General features: G+C 44.3%; 1 long non-coding RNA gene across 5 annotated transcripts in view; it reads right to left on the bottom strand.

Moving 5' to 3' along the window:
• Nucleotides 1–19,821, bottom strand: part of LOC125960632 (uncharacterized) — a 107,755-nt gene that overhangs the window by 47,009 nt on the left and 40,925 nt on the right. Inside the window, exon 1 of one of the 5 annotated variants that reach the window (XR_007470493.1) lies at nucleotides 17,859–17,995. The exons of 3 other annotated variants lie outside the window; for them this stretch is intronic. This is a non-coding gene — a long non-coding RNA (uncharacterized LOC125960632). Of the gene's footprint in view, nucleotides 1–7,128; nucleotides 7,266–17,858; nucleotides 17,996–19,821 lie in introns of those variants that run through there. One more of the 5 variants, XR_007470494.1, reaches the window with a different exon arrangement.

Genomic DNA, 19,821 nt, shown 5'->3' with positions numbered 1-19,821 from the left:
TTTTAAGGAGTCATTCCCTAGTTCCCTCTCTTCCAAACCCCTGGCAACCACGAATGTAGAATCTTTTCTGTGTGTATGGATTTGCCACTGCTGGACATTTCATATAAATGGAACCATACAATATGTAGCCTTCTTTCACTTAGTTGCATCCATCATGTAGCATGTATCAGAAATCCACTCACTGTTATGGCTGAATCCTTCATACCGTTTGAATACAAAATTAAAAATACGTTGAGAGTGAAGCTCTGTTTTAATGGCACATCTATTAGGCCAATTCATAGAAAGAAGCTGAAGATGGAGATATTGTTGTGAAATGATAATCGTTGAGAAGCCTCAGCCAATTCGATAATGAAAAGTTTGGGAAATGTTGCAAAAAATTATCTGCTTTATATTAAAAGCCTATTAAACAAGGATGCAGGAGATTGTCTTTTTCTTGCAGGTAACTTAAATGAGGCAGAAAGAAATAACTGCCCTTTAAAACACATTTTGAAAGGATTCTCTTTATTCTTAATAGACGAATGGGAGTACAGGAAGTACACATCCAATATGGACTCCCTGTCCAAACACTGTTTATCGTTCTAGCCACCACTATCGAATTATATTTCTTGAGGGTAAGGCAGCTCAATTCCTGCATATTACTTTCTAAAATTCGTCCATCTACAGTATAAACAAGAGTTGTTCATGTTTAAGTGCACTTCAACTATCAGGTATAAAGAACCCCTAGTAAGAAAAAGAATCCTATATCTCTTGCCAGAATGTGGTCAGCTCTGGGGTGCTCTGCTAGCTGAAAGACACATTCATTATTAAGAGGATAGAGGCTGTTTAAGAGGGATGAGAGCCAAAAAGTTTTAACTACATATATGTGTTAAGAACAGTGCTAGGTTATCTCATATTCTATATCAGTCAAGGCTCACCATTTTACATACGTGAAAAGCAAAGTTAAAAGTGTATTAGTAGGGCTTCCCTGTTGGCGCACTGGTTAAGGATCCACCTGCCAGTGCACGGGACACACGTTTGAGCCCGGGTCCGGGAAGATCCCACATGCCGCGGAGCAACTAAGACCATGTGCCACAACTACTGAGCCTGCGTGCTAGAGCCCGTGAACCACAACTACTGAAGCCCACGCACCTAGACCCCGTGCTCAGCAACAACGAGAAGCCACCACAATGAGAAGCCCGCGTACTGCAACAAAGAGTAGCCCCCGCCCACCGCAACTAGGGAAAGCCCGTGCACAGCAACGAAGAGCCTAGGCAGCCATGGATAAATAATTAAATACGTCTATTTAAAAAAAAAAGTGTTTTAGTAACTTACTAAAAGACACGCAATCAGTAAACGTGAGCAGGAATTCAATCCCAAATCTGTCACACTGAAGTTTAAGCTAATACTTGAGATTAATAAAAACAGCACTAAATTAAAAGTTCAGAGATATTTTTTATTTCATACTTTCACTAATGCTCTTTGGAGATAAATCATTTCATTTATATGGGCCTTAGTTTTCACAACTATAATAGTTGGAAGCTTGACTAGATGATCTGTATGTCGTCTTCCAATTCTAAAATGTTCCACTAATTTGGATTGCTACAATAATTGCCCTTGCAATACATGTGTGCTGCCACCAAGTAGCAGTAGAGACTACTAGTTCCTTTTTTATCCCTAGTGGGGGTGCATTTTCACAGCAGACTTATCCGTCAATAGTACAACCTGTTAGTATAACTATAAGATAACAAAATAATCTGGTATTTTTTCCTGTAAAAGAGAAGCTTTACATTGTGTCTGGGAATCGTACCAGAATCACCTGTAGGTTTTTCAATAAGGAGGAAATCCTGAACCCATTGAATGAGAATCTTCAGAGACAGGACTTGGGCATCTGGAATTTTGGGCTCCCATCATTTGTATATTTTATTTCATTTTATTTTGGCCTATGTACAATATTTGTCACATCCTTTTGAATCTTTAAAAGTTTCTTTTTGTTTTAAATCTTAGAATATTCCATAATCTTCACCTACTTATCATAAGGTGTTATCTGTTATGTTTATTCGATCTTGTGCTTCTCCTGGTTAAGGCTTCTTTCTTTCCTTTTTTTTTTCGGGGCCCTGCCTCATGTCTTGCAGGATCTTAGTTCCCTGACCTGGGATTGGACCCCAGGGCCCCAGCAGTGAACGCGCCATGTTCTAAACACTGGACCACCAGGGAAGTCCCAAGATTTCTGTTTTAAATGACTTTTCTCCCACTCTAATTCATTCCTGGGATCAGTTTCACGTTTGGACATTAAAGCAACCTTGCATTGCCAGAAGAATAAAGCTACTTTGATTCTGATATATGATTGTTTTACATACCATGGATATAGTTTGTGCTTCTCTTTACACATTTTGCATGCATGTTCAAAGGAGAAACTGGCCTGTGATTCTATTCTTGTAATATTCTTTATAGATTTTTTTTAAGATTCTATACTTTATTTTTTATTTATTTATTTTTGGCTGCATTGGGTCTTCATTGCTGCATGCGAGCCTTCTCTAGTTTCGGCGAGCGGGGGTCTATTCTTTGTTGCGGTGACTAGGCTTCTCATTGCAGCCTTCTGACCCATGGGCTTCTGACCCCATTCGTCGGTGCTACTTCAGTTCCTTACCCCTTCCCTTCTGACCCTGGGCGGTGAAATCCTCTTTCTGCGGCTGGCCTGCGGCAGAAAGTCAATGAGGCAAGAGTAGGCTTGGAGTATCCAAGGAGCAGAAAGGATGTCAGCGTGTGGAAAACAGAGCGAGCAAATTGGAGAGGAGAAGGAAACAGTCAGAGAGGAAACAGACACCCAGATTTCTAGGTCTGTGGAGGCACTCTGAGGACTTTGCATTTTCTGTGAAGAAGCCATTGAAGAAATTTGAGTGACATGATCTGACTTATGTTTTAACAAGATCTCTCTGGATGCCACGCTGATTAGAGACTGTAGGAGAGCAAGGACAAGGCCCAGAAGACCAACAGTTGATTCAAAGAACTGATTACTCAAACATGGTCCCCCTCCTCAGTGAAGACGCAGAGCAGGAATTGGCAAATAATGGCCACGAATCAAATCAGGCTCTCAGCCTGGATCTGTGGGACTGTGAGCTAATAATGGTTCTCACGTTTAGAAAGCTTGTTGAAGAGGAAAGAGGAGGAGAAGCTACAGAAACTCTATATGGCCCACAAAGCCTAAGATCTTTAAAATCCAGAAAATGCTTTCCAACACCTGACGTAAAGCATGTGGCTGGTAGGAGGTCCTCAACCAAATTTGGAAGAGGAATACATGAGTCAGTTAGTTCCTGAAAACACTGTAAAGTGATAGGTGTCAAGAAACATTTACCCCTTCACCCTTAACCTTCACAAATGATGCCAGTTCCATTGAGCTGTTGAAAAATACATTCTGGCTTTCAAAAAAATAACCCAGAGGGCATTTTCTCACATAGGCAAGGTCATAAACAACTGTCAAGTGAAGCTGAAATAGCAACAAATCAAATAATAACAAAAAACAGTTTTACAGATTTTTAAATCTTACAAAGCATTTTCATGTTCATTATCTAATTTAATCCTCAAATCAACATCATGAGATAGTTATAATTTCCCCATTAGAAATGACCACATATGAAATCCTTAGTGATTGCTCAAGAAAAGCTGAAATCTTGAGTGTTACATCTATTAAGGCCATGGTTGGGTGTTTTCCCATGGGAACATTGGATGCTAAAATCCACAGGGATTTTCAGCTCAAGATGGCAGACTAGGAAATATATTTACTTTCTGTTCCTCCTGAAACCATATCTAAATAAAACTGTAGAAATACCAAAATTAATCAACCAATAAAAGCCAAGATATTTTGGAAGTCATCAACCACAGAAAGATTTCAACACATTTCGAGAAGGCAAACAATGAAACGGAGGAGCCATGAATAAAATAATGAAGAAAAAAAGGCTGAGCCTAAGTAAGGTCTGCACAAAGTCACTCAGCTTTTGCTGAGCTCTGGTTATAGTCAAGGGCAGAGGAAAGAAGAGGGGCTGAAAACAAGCAGACAAACGTCATTTTAGGAAAAACACTTCATTTAATGAGCTCCAGGGAACACTCAGCCTGCTGCCATACTAACTCATGAACTACAATGGATTGTTGGTAAGCAAGACAAGAAAACAGGGAAGAAACAAAAATCAAGACACTGTTTCTAACTGAACTCTTCTCAAATGAGATCGAGGAATTATGGTTCAATGCCACAGCTGTAAATCATTTCTGCTCTTGGAGAGGTTACAAAGGGCTTATAATATTTCCCTTTGTTTCAGACAGAATTTAGGTCTGAGCAAAAGCTTTTGTGTCCTTCAACCCCAAAATTTATTGGGGATGGAAGCCCAGATTTGCTGGGACATACCATAAAAAGAATCTCATGAGCAGAGGGCCAAACTGATTTTGGAATATATGAATTAAGCCCAGTGTGAGTTTCAATAGATTTATATATATATATATATATATGTATATATATATATGTGTGTGTGTATATATATATATATATATATATATATATATATATATATACATTTTTACTGATTTATATGATTTTGGGTTCTGAAACTTCTATATGTCTCATGCGTGATACATAACAGACACTGTCAGCCCAGGAGGGAGAAAACACTCCAATGAAGCAAGCCAAAGAAACAAGTTTTAAGCAAGGTCAAGTGATGTATAGACCACGATTGTTCAATTCCTACCTGTCATGCTGAAGCTTCCAGCTCCTGAATAACAACACATGCTTCCCTTGTCCTAGACAGCCAAGAGTACGTCTCCTCCTTCTTGGGCATAAGAATCCCTAGAGTTACATATGTGTAGTAAAGAGTGGACCCAGCTGTCATACTCACAATGACCAAATTGTGTTGATCGTACTTTATACCAACACATCGCTCCACGCTGAAGTTGCAATAAATGATATAGTTGCTTTCTAGACATGAATGAGACGCCTTACTGGATATACTCCAGGAAGGCCAGAGAAGCTGGCTTCTAATCCATACGGAACAATTCACTGGTGAATTTCTTTCAGGATAGCCCATGATTTATCTAGAATATCATCTTTACATATCTGGATCCTTCAAACTAGACAAAGGGAAAATACGGGCTTCAAGCCTCAATTCGAAATATGGAATGGTGCCATGCTGACAACTGGTGGTCCCTGACCTGTATCTTCTGAGATTAGAACACAGTGTGGTGGATGACCAATTCAGGCGTTGAACAAAAGAAGACCTCCTACAGGGCAGTGTAGCTGTTCGTTACAGGTATGGCACTTAGGGCTAAGTACCGTAAGGACTACAAGAAAAAAAAAAACAAGTAACACATGAAGCATATACGATAAGGAGGCACCACAGTCCAGAGCACAAGCTCTGGAATCACACAGGCTTGGATCGAATCCCGGCTAAGCCACTACCATCTATATACCCTGAAGGACAGGCCAAGGGTTAAATGTTCTTTTACCAAATTTCAAACAAGAAGTGAAGAAAGAACCTATCTGCCAGGAAGGGACATCGTGGGCTGCAGCATCCAGTCGGATCAGGGCTCTGCATCTCCTGCTCAGAAACCTTGGCCACCTGGCTCATGGTGATGCTGGCAGCTGAGCAGCCCTGGAGAAGGCGATCCTGTCTCCAGGTCTCGCAGAGGAGCTGGGGAGGTCTCCGGACGAGGTGGCCCACACCCTGGTAAGCTCTGGCTGCCTCCTGCCCTCAGGTCTGAGCAGGCTCTGGCCTCTGGGCCCCGTGGTGGGGAAGGCCTGGCCGATACATACGCAGGGCTGAGGGGCCTGCAGAGCCAGTCCCCAGGAAGGGTGAGCTCTGGAGGAGGCTTCCACAGTCCCCAACAGTCTCCGCATGGTGGCCCAGCTGGTGCCAAACACCTGCCACCCACAGCCAGACGTCCCAGCCACTAGAAAGTCCAGAAGGGGCCCCGCCCTTTGCCTTTGGGCCGGGGTTAAGCCACCAGCTGGGCTTGCATGTGACCCCTGCCTCACCCCCTGCCCCGCCCGCTCTTTCTCTGTGACACGTACAATGGATATGTCATAAAGCCAGGCAGAGCAAGTGCTATAAATTCAGAGGAGTTAGAATCTAGGAAGAGGCTCTCCCACTTTCACTCTCTGCTCTCAGATCAGGCAGGCAGTACCTGTAATATGGAAGCTATGGACACCACACCTCCTTCACACGCTGTCCTCTTCCATTCTGCTCCTGTTTTCCCCAGCACCCCATTTACGGCTTTGGCGGGCATCGGTGCTTCAGCAGGAAGCACGTCAGACCCCGAACCTATGGACACCACACCTCCTTCATACGCTGTCATCTTCCATTCTGCTCCTGTTTTCCCCAGCACCCCATTTACGGCTTTGGTGGGCGTCGGTGCTTCAGCAGGAAGCACGTCAGACCCCGAACCTATGGACACCACACCTCCCTCACACGCTGTCATCTTCCATTCTGCTCCTGTTTTCCCCAGCACCCCATTTACGGCTTTGATGGGCATCGGTGCTTCAGCAGGAAGCACGTCAGACCCCGAACCTATGGACACCACACCTCCTTCACACGCTGTCATCTTCCATTCTGCTCCTGTTTTCCCCAACTCCAGCCTGAGAATGTGCCGAGGCCTGTAGCCTAGTTACGCCAGCTCAGAACAATGATGAGCACACCTTTTTCCAATCACCTTTCCTCACGCTCCCCATGCCTCATACTGCCCTGCTTCTTTATTCTTTATCCCACAGATACCCAAAGCCCCTTGCCTTTGGGGAGGCAGATTTGAGACCTATTGTCACGTCACGTCCTCGCTTGGCTGCCCTGTGAATAAACCTCCTCTTTGCTGCAAACCTCAGCATTTCAGTGTTTTGGCTTGCTGCGCCTCAGACAGAATGGTTGGGAGCAGTGGTACAGGTCCCTTGCCTGTGAGGGAAGCTGGTTCCTAGTAGTCACGTTGCGGATGTTTGCTCCTCTCGGGTGGGGGTGCGGTAGACATCCTGCTCTTCCGGAAAGGGAGAAACGCAGGTGCCAAACCCTTGCCCTCAGCATCACCGTCACCTAGGAGCTTGTTAGAAGCACAGAATCCAGGCCCCACCCAGAACTACTGAATACCAGCCTGCATTTAACAAGATCCCCAAGAGAGGCATACCCATATTAAAGTTGGAGAGGCACCAAGCTGTCATCGTCTTCTCCGCAGCTAATGAAAACGAAGCAAAGATTCATCCCGAGCCGACTCTGCCTCAGTCACCTGGATATCACATGAGCTCATTTAATCCTCCCCAGAACCTGCAAATGAGACTGAGGGTCAGAGTGGTCTAGCACCCAAGGTTCCATAAAAGAGCATGACCAAGGCTCACTGGAGCCTAGACTTCCAAAAAAGAAGGCCCCTGAGCACAGCATGGCACCACCGCAGCCCAAACCATGGGCCTCGAGGGTAGGCCAGACTCCCCACGCAGAGTTCACACCATTCGACAGATGCCCACAGCAGACCACATGGCAATATGAGAAGGAAGTTCTGATTGTGGAATCTCTGAATTTTGAGATTTAAAGAAAAAAATCTGTTTTCGGGGGATGGTTAAAACAGTTCTACCAAGGAGTAAAGAGAGGGCATCTCAAGGCCCCTTCTGGACTAAGAATTTAATGCCTACTTATTGAGAAATGCTCCGTGCATTTGCTCAGCCCTACGTCAAGATGAAGTTCCCTGTGCCCTAGAAGCTTAGGTTCTAAAAAGGCCACAGAAATGGGTGAGACCTAAAAGATGCCACAACAATGCAACGGCCTTAATCAGACTGTCTTTGCTTTGCCTTGCTTACAAGTCACTGACTTTAAACTGAGTATGGTGTCATGTCTTTATGTTTCTTGAAGCTTTTTTTTTTTTTTTTACAAAAGATCATATAAAGATTTTCTTCCACGGTAAGACTTTTATATTGTATTTTTCTTAAACTGGACTGTGGTACATTTACCCTCCATCAGATGATTGCTTATAACTCACCTTGCTTTATTAAGAATACCGCTAGAGGCTTCTATGTCCCTACTAAAAAAAATACATTTTCAGGCCCATTCAAACCAACGAAAATCCAAGATTTCAGTGCACAAGATAATGAAAATTCTCTCTATCCGCGTCTTTTACTACTTTTAATCTGTTAACAGTCCCTAAGTGTGTCAGATGAAAGGTACTGTCGCGGGAATTGACATCGTTAACAGCATTCCATACAGGTAAGTCTTGATTGTTCCAATTTCTCAAAAAGTTGGACACATTTACCGCCTCTATGACATCTCTAGGGTGTGTGGAAGAAATAAAAAAGAGGCCTGTACAATGTATTTCTCAAAATATACACACAAATAGTTTGCACATACAAACAGGGAAACCTTATAAATAATGTATGGGGAGCAAAGTATCGTCGGTAACGGAACTACTCATTTCGAAAGACAACACTGTCACCAAGTGTCCCCTCACCAAAACTGACTGGGAATTTTTAGGGGCCACCAAACCAGAGGTGGAGATTTTTAGGCACATTCTTGCCAGAAAAGAGAGCCTAGGGCTTAAACCACTCAACTTGTTGGCACGAATGCCAGGGCAACCCAAGCAAGTGGATATACAAGCCTACGTAACGCTTGGAAGTAGGAAGCTTTGGGGGACTACACCTGGACTGGTACTGGCCTCCCTCCCCAAAGGGACAAGGAGAGCAGAAACCTGGATGGAGTCAAGAGAGAGAAAAAGAAAGGCAAGGCTGGGTACGGAGCAACGTGTGGATCCAGGAACATGTGTCTCAGAACTGCCGGGGCTCTGCAGACCAGCTGCATCCCCATTCTCCTTGACCCTCATGGGTATAATGAACTCAGGGTGGGCGCATCCCGGCTGCCAAGTCACTTCCACCTGTCCATGGAGTTGACAGTTACTTGCTCACAGTGAACCATCCTCTCTGGACCTAACAGCTACTGCAGGAGGCGGTAGTGGAGAACAAGGTGACGACAACGACCAGATGCGAAAGAGGAAGAGACGTCCAGTGGACCGACTGGGTGGACTGATGGTGTGGGGTTAAGTCTGCAGAGCTAAAGGGGCCAGATGTAGAAAAGGGAAGGGGAACCATGAGGATATGGTCAAGCCCCCTCGTATGGATGGTTCATCCATATGTTGTATGCAAATTCCATTCAATTTGCTCTGAGTGAACAAGAGAGAACAAAATTATCCTTTAAACCATGTCAGTGACTTTATTTACCATCTCATTTGATGAGCTCATAGCCCAGGGTCAGAGGGAAATGGGAGCTGTGAGTCTGCCATCTCTCAGGAAGTCTCAGGCCTCAGAGGCCCCTCAGAGCCAAACTACCTCACCTTTTGCACTTTTCAAGCAACGTTATTCCTAAGCGCGAGTCACCCTCTTCATCAGGTTCTCCAACAAACAGCAATCTCTCCCAATGAGAGAGGAAAAATGGGCTACTTTGGCTTGCTGAGGCACAATAGGTAGTTCTCCAAAATGGTACCTGCCTGGGGGATTTTTCAAGAAAATTAAGCATCAGTGGTGATTTGTTTGTCTTCACATAACGTAGGACCCAGATGTGCTGAGAAATAAGAAAAGGACGAACGAATCAAGGGCAGCTGATCCAAGGAGGCAAGGGGCAACTTCCACAGCCTACGTGGAAAGCTAGAGGGAGGGACCATCCAGCTGGTGGCAGCTGAAGACAGGCGCCAGTCCTCCTTGGGCTCGGGATGCCACCCCCTCTTCCTACATCTTCACGCTCTCCTTCTCTTTTGGCCCCTCCCAGCCATATTAAAGAGCCACAAGGAAATGCTCTCCTCCATTCCATTCTCCTGTCCTCCTATCCACCCCTCCCTTCTTTCCCTTTGCCATCAATTTCTTGACTTGCCCCCCATTTCTCCCCTCCCATCTACACTGCGATCTGGTTTCTGCCCCACTACTCTCGTGAAACTGATCTCCTTGAAGCCCCCAATGATTTCTCCGTTGACAAGTCCAGGGGACTACTTCTCAATCCTTATCTTTGTGACCGCCAAGCCGAGTCAGATCTTAAACAACGTCTCTGTCTTGAAACTCTCTTCCCTTGGCTTCCGCGCCACCTTTCCTTTTCTTTTCATGAGACTGATCACAACCAGTGCTGCAGATTCCATCGAATTAAGGAATGCTGTTGCCTACATGTGTGAATGAGCTGTGAGTAAAGTACTGAAGTAGAGGACACCTAAAGTGAAACGTCTTCATGAAGGTCCACGTGGCTGAGCAGCAAGTTAACCTTTCATACATGTGCTAAAGAAGAAGAGTTGGGTTTTACTTTATTTACTTTTCCCTGGACTGTGTTGAATGACTATCATCTACAAGTTCAGCCTACTTTTTGCTGAGGATTAATGCACTGGGAGAGCTGAGAGAAAACTGAACAATAGAGCTGTCTTTTTCTTGACCAGTTCACCTTAGTTTCCCAAACTCTAAGTCTTTCCCGAATTCTTTCTCCTTTTTATTGTAGTAAAATGAACATAACACAAAATTCACCATTTGGATCATTTTACAATTCACTGTACCATTCAGTGGAATTTACTACTGTCACAATGTTGTGCAACTATCACCACTGCCGAGCTGCAAAACATCTTCATCAACCAAGAGGAAACCTACACCCATTTTAAGGAGTCATTCCCTAGTTCCCTCTCTTCCAAACCCCTGGCAACCACGAATGTAGAATCTTTTCTGTGTGTATGGATTTGCCACTGCTGGACATTTCATATAAATGGAACCATACAATATGTAGCCTTCTTTCACTTAGTTGCATCCATCATGTAGCATGTATCAGAAATCCACTCACTGTTATGGCTGAATCCTTCATACCGTTTGAATACAAAATTAAAAATACGTTGAGAGTGAAGCTCTGTTTTAATGGCACATCTATTAGGCCAATTCATTGAAAGAAGCTGAAGATGGAGATATTGTTGTGAAATGATAATCGTTGAGAAGCCTCAGCCAATTCGATAAGGAAAAGTTTGGGAAATGTTGCAAAAAATTATCTGCTTTACATTAAAAGCCTATTAAACAAGGATGCAGGAGATTGTCTTTTTCTTGCAGGTAACTTAAATGAGGCAGAAAGAAATAACTGCCCTTTAAAACACATTTTGAAAGGATTCTCTTTATTCTTAATAGACGAATGGGAGTACAGGAAGTTCACATCCAATATGGACTCCCTGTCCAAACACTGTTTATCGTTCTAGCCACCACTATCGAATTATATTTCTTGAGGGTAAGGCAGCTCAATTCCTGCATATTACTTTCTAAAATTCGTCCATCAAATCCATTACTACAGTATAAACAAGAGTTGTTCATGTTTAAGTGCACTTCAACTATCAGGTATAAAGAACCCCCAGTAAGAAAAAGAATCCTATATCTCTTGCCAGAATGTGGTCAGCTCTGGGGTGCTCTGCTAGCTGAAAGACACATTCATTATTAAGAGGATAGAGGCTGTTTAAGGGGGATGAGAGCCAAAAAGTTTTAACTACATATATGTGTTAAGAACAGTGCTAGGTTATCTCATATTCTATATCAGTCAAGGCTCACCATTTTACATACGTGAAAAGCAAAGTTAAAAGTGTATTAGTAGGGCTTCCCTGTTGGCGCACTGGTTAAGGATCCACCTGCCAGTGCACGGGACACACGTTTGAGCCCGGGTCCGGGAAGATCCCACATGCCGCGGAGCAACTAAGACCATGTGCCACAACTACTGAGCCTGCGTGCTAGAGCCCGTGAACCACAACTACTGAAGCCCACGCACCTAGACCCCGTGCTCAGCAACAACGAGAAGCCACCACAATGAGAAGCCCGCGTACTGCAACAAAGAGCAGCCCCCGCCCACCGCAACTAGGGAAAGCCCGTGCACAGCAACGAAGAGCCTAGGCAGCCAAAGATAAATAATTTAATACGTCTATTTAAAAAAAAAGTGTTTTAGTAACTTACTAAAAGACACGCAATCAGTAAACGTGAGCAGGAATTCAATCCCAAATCTGTCACACTGAAGTTTAAGCTAATACTTGAGATTAATAAAAACAGCACTAAATTAAAAGTTCAGAGATATTTTTTATTTCATACTTTCACTAATGCTCTTTGGAGATAAATCATTTCATTTATATGGGCCTTAGTTTTCACAACTATAATAGTTGGAAGCTTGACTAGATGATCTGTATGTCGTCTTCCAATTCTAAAATGTTCCACTAATTTGGATTGCTACAATAATTGCCCTTGCAATACATGCGTGCTGCCACCAAGTAGCAGTAGAGACTACTAGTTCCTTTTTTATCCCTAGTGGGGGTGCATTTTCACAGCAGACTTATCCGTCAATAGTACAACCTGTTAGTATAACTATAAGATAACAAAATAATCTGGTATTCTTTCCTGTAAAAGAGAAGCTTTACATTGTGTCTGGGAATCGTACCAGAATCACCTGTAGGTTTTTAAATAAGGAGGAAATCCTGAACCCATTGAATGAGAATCTTCAGAGACAGGACTTGGGCATCTGGAATTTTGGGCTCCCATCATTTGTATATTTTATTTCATTTTATTTTGGCCTATGTACAATATTTGTCACATCCTTTTGAATCTTTAAAAGTTTCTTTTTGTTTTAAATTTTAGAATATTCCATAATCTTCACCTACTTTTCATAAGGTGTTACCTGTTATGTTTATTCGATCTTGTGCTTCTCCTGGTTAAGACTTCTTTCTTTCCTTTTTTTTTTTCGGGGCCCTGCCTCATGTCTTGCAGGATCTTAGTTCCCTGACCTGGGATTGGACCCCAGGGCCCCAGCAGTGAACGCGCCATGTTCTAAACACTGGACCACCAGGGAAGTCCCAAGATTTCTGTTTTAAATGACTTTTCTCCCACTCTAATTCATTCCTGGGATCAGTTTCACGTTTGGACATTAAAGCAACCTTGCATTGCCAGAAGAATAAAGCTACTTTGATTCTGATATATGATTGTTTTACATACCATGGATATAGTTTGTGCTTCTCTTTACACATTTTGCATGCATGTTCAAAGGAGAAACTGGCCTGTGATTCTATTCTTGTAATATTCTTTATAGATTTTTTTTAAGATTCTATACTTTATTTTTTATTTATTTATTTTTGGCTGCATTGGGTCTTCATTGCTGCATGCGAGCTTTCTCTAGTTTCGGCGAGCGGGGGTCTATTCTTTGTTGCGGTGACTAGGCTTCTCATTGCAGCCTTCTGACCCATGGGCTTCTGACCCCATTCGTCGGTGCTACTTCAGTTCCTTACCCCTTCCCTTCTGACCCTGGGCGGTGAAATCCTCTTTCTGCGGCTGGCCTGCGGCAGAAAGTCAATGAGGCAAGAGTAGGCTTGGAGTATCCAAGGAGCAGAAAGGATGTCAGCGTGTGGAAAACAGAGCGAGCAAATTGGAGAGGAGAAGGAAACAGTCAGAGAGGAAACAGACACCCAGATTTCTAGGTCTGTGGAGGCACTCTGAGGACTTTGCATTTTCTGTGAAGAAGCCATTGAAGAAATTTGAGTGACATGATCTGACTTATGTTTTAACAAGATCTCTCTGGATGCCATGCTGATTAGAGACTGTAGGAGAGCAAGGACAAGGCCCAGAAGACCAACAGTTGATTCAAAGAACTGATTACGCAAACATGGTCCCCCTCCTCAGTGAAGACGCAGAGCAGGAATTGGCAAATAATGGCCACGAATCAAATCAGGCTCTCAGCCTGGATCTGTGGGACTGTGAGCTAATAATGGTTCTCACGTTTAGAAAGCTTGTTGAAGAGGAAAGAGGAGGAGAAGCTACAGAAACTCTATATGGCCCACAAAGCCTAAGATCTTTAAAATCCAGAAAATGCTTTCCAACACCTGACGTAAAGCATGTGGCTGGTAGGAGGTCCTCAACCAAATTTGGAAGAGGAATACATGAGTCAGTTAGTTCCTGAAAACACTGTAAAGTGATAGGTGTCAAGAAACATTTACCCCTTCACCCTTAACCTTCACAAATGATGCCAGTTCCATTGAGCTGTTGAAAAATACATTCTGGCTTTCAAAAACATAACCCAGAGGGCATTTTCTCACATAGGCAAGGTCATAAACAACTGTCAAGTGAAGCTGAAATAGTAACAAATCAAATAATAACAAAAAACAGTTTTACAGATTTTTAAATCTTACAAAGCATTTTCATGTTCATTATCTAATTTAATCCTCAAATCAACGTCATGAGATAGTTATAATTTCCCCATTAGAAATGACCACATATGAAATCCTTAGTGATTGCTCAAGAAAAGCTGAAATCTTGAGTGTTACATCTATTAAGGCCATGGTTGGGTGTTTTCCCATGGGAACATTGGATGCTAAAATCCACAGGGATTTTCAGCTCAAGATGGCAGACTAGGAAATATATTTACTTTCTGTTCCTCCTGAAACCATATCTAAATAAAACTGTAGAAATACCAAAATTAATCAACCAATAAAAGCCAAGATATTTTGGAAGTCATCAACCACAGAAAGATTTCAACACATTTCGAGAAGGCAAACAATGAAACGGAGGAGCCATGAATAAAATAATGAAGAAAAAAGGCTGAGCCTAAGTAAGGTCTGCACAAAGTCACTCAGCTTTTGCTGAGCTCTGGTTATAGTCAAGGGCAGAGGAAAGAAGAGGGGCTGAAAACAAGGAGACAAACGTCATTTTAGGAAAAACACTTCATTTAATGAGCTCCAGGGAACACTCAGCCTGCTGCCATACTAACTCATGAATTACAATGGATTGTTGGTAAGCAAGACAAGAAAACAGGGAAGAAACAAAAGAAACAAAAATCAAGACACTGTTTCTAACTGAACTCTTCTCAAATGAGATCGAGGAATTATGGTTCAATGCCACAGCTGTAAATCATTTCTGCTCTTGGAGAGGTTACAAAGGGCTTATAATATTTCCCTTTTTTTCAGACAGAATTTAGCTCTGAGCAAAAGCTTTTGTGTCCTTCAACCCCAAAATTTATTGGGGATGGAAGCCCAGATTTGCTGGGACATACCATAAAAAGAATCTCATGAGCAGAGGGCCAAACTGATTTTGGAATATATGAATTAAGCCCAGTGTGAGTTTCAATAGATTTATATATATATATATATATGTATATATATATATGTGTGTGTGTATATATATATATATATATATATATATATACATTTTTACTGATTTATATGATTTTGGGTTCTGAAACTTCTATATGTCTCATGCGTGATACATAACAGACACTGTCAGCCCAGGAGGGAGAAAACACTCCAATGAAGCAAGCCAAAGAAACAAGTTTTAAGCAAGGTCAAGTGATGTATAGACCACGATTGTTCAATTCCTACCTGTCATGCTGAAGCTTCCAGCTCCTGAATAACAACACATGCTTCCCTTGTCCTAGACAGCCAAGAGTACGTCTCCTCCCTTGGGCATAAGAATCCCTAGAGTTACATATGTGTAGTAAAGAGTGGACCCAGCTGTCATACTCACAATGACCAAATTGTGTTGATCGTACTTTATACCAATACATCGCTCCACGCTGAAGTTGCAATAAATGATATAGTTGCTTTCTAGACATGAATGAGACGCCTTACTGGATATACTCCAGGAAGGCCAGAGAAGCTGGCTTCTAATCCATACGGAACAATTCACTGGTGAATTTCTTTCAGGATAGCCCATGATTTATCTAGAATATCATCTTTACATATCTGGATCCTTCAAACTAGACAAAGGGAAAATACGGGCTTCAAGCCTCAATTCGAAATATGGAATGGTGCCATGCTGACAACTGGTGGTCCCTGACCTGTATCTTCTGAGATTAGAACACAGTGTGGTGGATGACCAATTCAGGCGTTGAACAAAAGAAGACCTCCTACAGGGCAGTGTAGCTGTTCGTTACAGGTATGGCACTTAGGGCTAAGTACCGTAAGGACTACAAGAAAAAAAAAAACAAGTAACACATGAAGCATATACGATAAGGAGGCACCACAGTCCAGAGCACAAGCTCTGGAATCACACAGGCTTGGATCGAATCCCGGCTAAGCCACTACCATCTATATACCCTGAAGGACAGGCCAAGGGTTAAATGTTCTTTTACCAAATTTCAAACAAGAAGTGAAGAAAGAACCTATCTGCCAGGAAGGGACATCGTGGGCTGCAGCATCCAGTCGGATCAGGGCTCTGCATCTCCTGCTCAGAAACCTTGGCCACCTGGCTCATGGTGATGCTGGCAGCTGAGCAGCCCTGGAGAAGGCGATCCTGTCTCCAGGTCTCGCAGAGGAGCTGGGGAGGTCTCCGGACGAGGTGGCCCACACCCTGGTAAGCTCTGGCTGCCTCCTGCCCTCAGGTCTGAGCAGGCTCTGGCCTCTGGGCCCCGTGGTGGGGAAGGCCTGGCCGATACATACGCAGGGCTGAGGGGCCTGCAGAGCCAGTCCCCAGGAAGGGTGAGCTCTGGAGGAGGCTTCCACAGTCCCCAACAGTCTCCGCATGGTGGCCCAGCTGGTGCCAAACACCTGCCACCCACAGCCAGACGTCCCAGCCACTAGAAAGTCCAGAAGGGGCCCCGCCCTTTGCCTTTGGGCCGGGGTTAAGCCACCAGCTGGGCTTGCATGTGACCCCTGCCTCACCCCCTGCCCCGCCCACTCTTTCTCAGTGACACGTACAATGGATATGTCATAAAGCCAGGCAGAGCCAGTGCTATAAATTCAGAGGAGTTAGAATCTAGGAAGAGGCTCTCCCACTTTCACTCTCTGCTCTCAGATCAGGCAGGCAGTACCTCTAATATGGAAGCTATGGACACCACACCTCCTTCACACGCTGTCCTCTTCCATTCTGCTCCTATTTTCCCCAGCACCCCATTTACGGCTTTGGCGGGCATCGGTGCTTCAGCAGGAAGCACGTCGGCCCCCGAACCTATGGACACCACACCTCCTTCATACGCTGTCATCTTCCATTCTGCTCCTGTTTTCCCCAGCACCCCATTTACGGCTTTGGCGGGCGTCGGTGCTTCAGCAGGAAGCACGTCAGACCCCGAACCTATGGACACCACACCTCCTTCATACGCTGTCATCTTCCATTCTGCTCCTGTTTTCCCCAGCACCCCATTTACGGCTTTGGTGGGCGTCGGTGCTTCAGCAGGAAGCACGTCAGACCCCGAACCTATGGACACCACACCTCCCTCACACGCTGTCATCTTCCATTCTGCTCCTGTTTTCCCCAGCACCCCATTTACGGCTTTGATGGGCATCGGTGCTTCAGCAGGAAGCATGTCAGACCCCGAACCTATGGACACCACACCTCCTTCACACGCTGTCATCTTCCATTCTGCTCCTGTTTTCCCCAACTCCAGCCTGAGAATGTGCGGAGGCCTGTAGCCTAGTTACGCCAGCTCAGAACAATGATGAGCACACCTTTTTCCAATCACCTTTCCTCACGCTCCCCATGCCTCATACTGCCCTGCTTCTTTATTCTTTATCCCACAGATACCCAAAGCCCCTTGCCTTTGGGGAGGCAGATTTGAGACCTATTGTCACGTCACGTCCTCGCTTGGCTGCCCTGTGAATAAACCTCCTCTTTGCTGCAAACCTCAGCATTTCAGTGTTTTGGCTTGCTGCGCCTCAGACAGAATGGTTGGGAGCAGTGGTACAGGTCCCTTGCCTGTGAGGGAAGCTGGTTCCTAGTAGTCACGTTGCGGATGTTTGCTCCTCTCGGGTGGGGGTGCGGTAGACATCCTGCTCTTCCGGAAAGGGAGAAACGCAGGTGCCAAACCCTTGCCCTCAGCATCACCGTCACCTAGGAGCTTGTTAGAAGCACAGAATCCAGGCCCCACCCAGAACTACTGAATACCAGCCTGCATTTAACAAGATCCCCAAGAGAGGCATACCCATATTAAAGTTGGAGAGGCACCAAGCTGTCATCGTCTTCTCCGCAGCTAATGAAAACGAAGCAAAGATTCATCCCGAGCCGACTCTGCCTCAGTCACCTGGATATCACATGAGCTCATTTAATCCTCCCCAGAACCTGCAAATGAGACTGAGGGTCAGAGTGGTCTAGCACCCAAGGTTCCATAAAAGAGCATGACCAAGGCTCACTGGAGCCCAGACTTCCAAAAAAGAAGGCCCCTGAGCACAGCATGGCACCACCGCAGCCCAAATCATGGGCCTCGAGGGTAGGCCAGACTCCCCACGCAGAGTTCACACCATTCGACAGATGCCCACAGCAGACCACATGGCAATATGAGAAGGAAGTTTTGATTGTCGACTCTCTGAATTTTGAGATTTAAAGAAAAAAAATCTGTTTTCGGGGGATGGTTAAAACAGTTCTACCAAGGAGTAAAGAGAGGGCATCTCAAGGCCCCTTCTGGACTAAGAATTTAATGCCTACTTATTGAGAAATGCTCCGTGCATTTGCTCAGCCCTACGTCAAGATGAAGTTCCCTGTGCCCTAGAAGCTTAGGTTCTAAAAAGGCCACAGAAATGGGTGAGACCTAAAAAATGCCACAACAATGCAACGGCCTTAATCAGACTGTCTTTGCTTTGCCTTGCTTACAAGTCACTGACTTTAAACTGAATATGGTGTCATGTCTTTATGTTTCTTGAAGCTTTTTTTTTTTTTTTTACAAAAGATCATATAAAGATTTTCTTCCACGGTAAGACTTTTATATTGTATTTTTCTTAAACTGGACTGTGGTACATTTACCCTCCATCAGATGATTGCTTATAACTCACCTTGCTTTATTAAGAATACCGCTAGAGGCTTCTATGTCCCTACTAAAAAAAATACATTTTCAGGCCCATTCAAACCAACGAAAATCCAAGATTTCAGTGCACAAGATAATGAAAATTCTCTCTATCCGCATCTTTTACTACTTTTAATCTGTTAACAGTCCCTAAGTGTGTCAGATGAAAGGTACTGTCGCGGGAATTGACATCGTTAACAGCATTCCATACAGGTAAGTCTTGATTGTTCCAATTTCTCAAAAAGTTGGACACATTTACCGCCTCTATGACATCTCTAGGGTGTGTGGAAGAAATAAAAAAGAGGCCTGTACAATGTATTTCTCAAAATATACACACAAATAGTTTGCACATACAAACAGGGAAACCTTATAAATAATGTATGGGGAGCAAAGTATCGTCGGTAACGGAACTACTCATTTCGAAAGACAACACTGTCACCAAGTGTCCCCTCACCAAAACTGACTGGGAATTTTTAGGGGCCACCAAACCAGAGGTGGAGATTTTTAGGCACATTCTTGCCAGAAAAGAGAGCCTAGGGCTTAAACCACTCAACTTGTTGGCACGAATGCCAGGGCAACCCAAGCAAGTGGATATACAAGCCTACGTGACGCTTGGAAGTAGGAAGCTTTGGGGGACTACACCTGGACTGGTACTGGCCTCCCTCCCCAAAGGGACAAGGAGAGCAGAAACCTGGATGGAGTCAAGAGAGAGAAAAAGAAAGGCAAGGCTGGGTCTGGAGCAACGTGTGGATCCAGGAACATGTGTCTCAGAACTGCCGGGGCTCTGCAGACCAGCTGCATCCCCATTCTCCTTGACCCTCATGGGTATAATGAACTCAGGGTGGGCGCATCCCGGCTGCCAAGTCACTTCCACCTGTCCATGGAGTTGACAGTTACTTGCTCACAGTGAACCAACCTCTCTGGACCTAACAGCTACTGCAGGAGGCGGTAGTGGAGAACAAGGTGACGACAACGACCAGATGCGAAAGAGGAAGAGACGTCCAGTGGACCGACTGGGTGGACTGATGGTGTGGGGTTAAGTCTGCAGAGCTAAAGGGGCCAGATGTAGAAAAGGGAAGGGGAACCATGAGGATATGGTCAAGCCCCC

The sequence above is a fragment of the Orcinus orca genome, chromosome 12, assembly GCF_937001465.1.
Source record: "Orcinus orca chromosome 12, mOrcOrc1.1, whole genome shotgun sequence".
In the NCBI taxonomy this organism is placed as follows: Eukaryota; Metazoa; Chordata; class Mammalia; order Artiodactyla; family Delphinidae; genus Orcinus; species Orcinus orca.
This window is presented reverse-complemented; position numbering and strand designations above follow the sequence as displayed.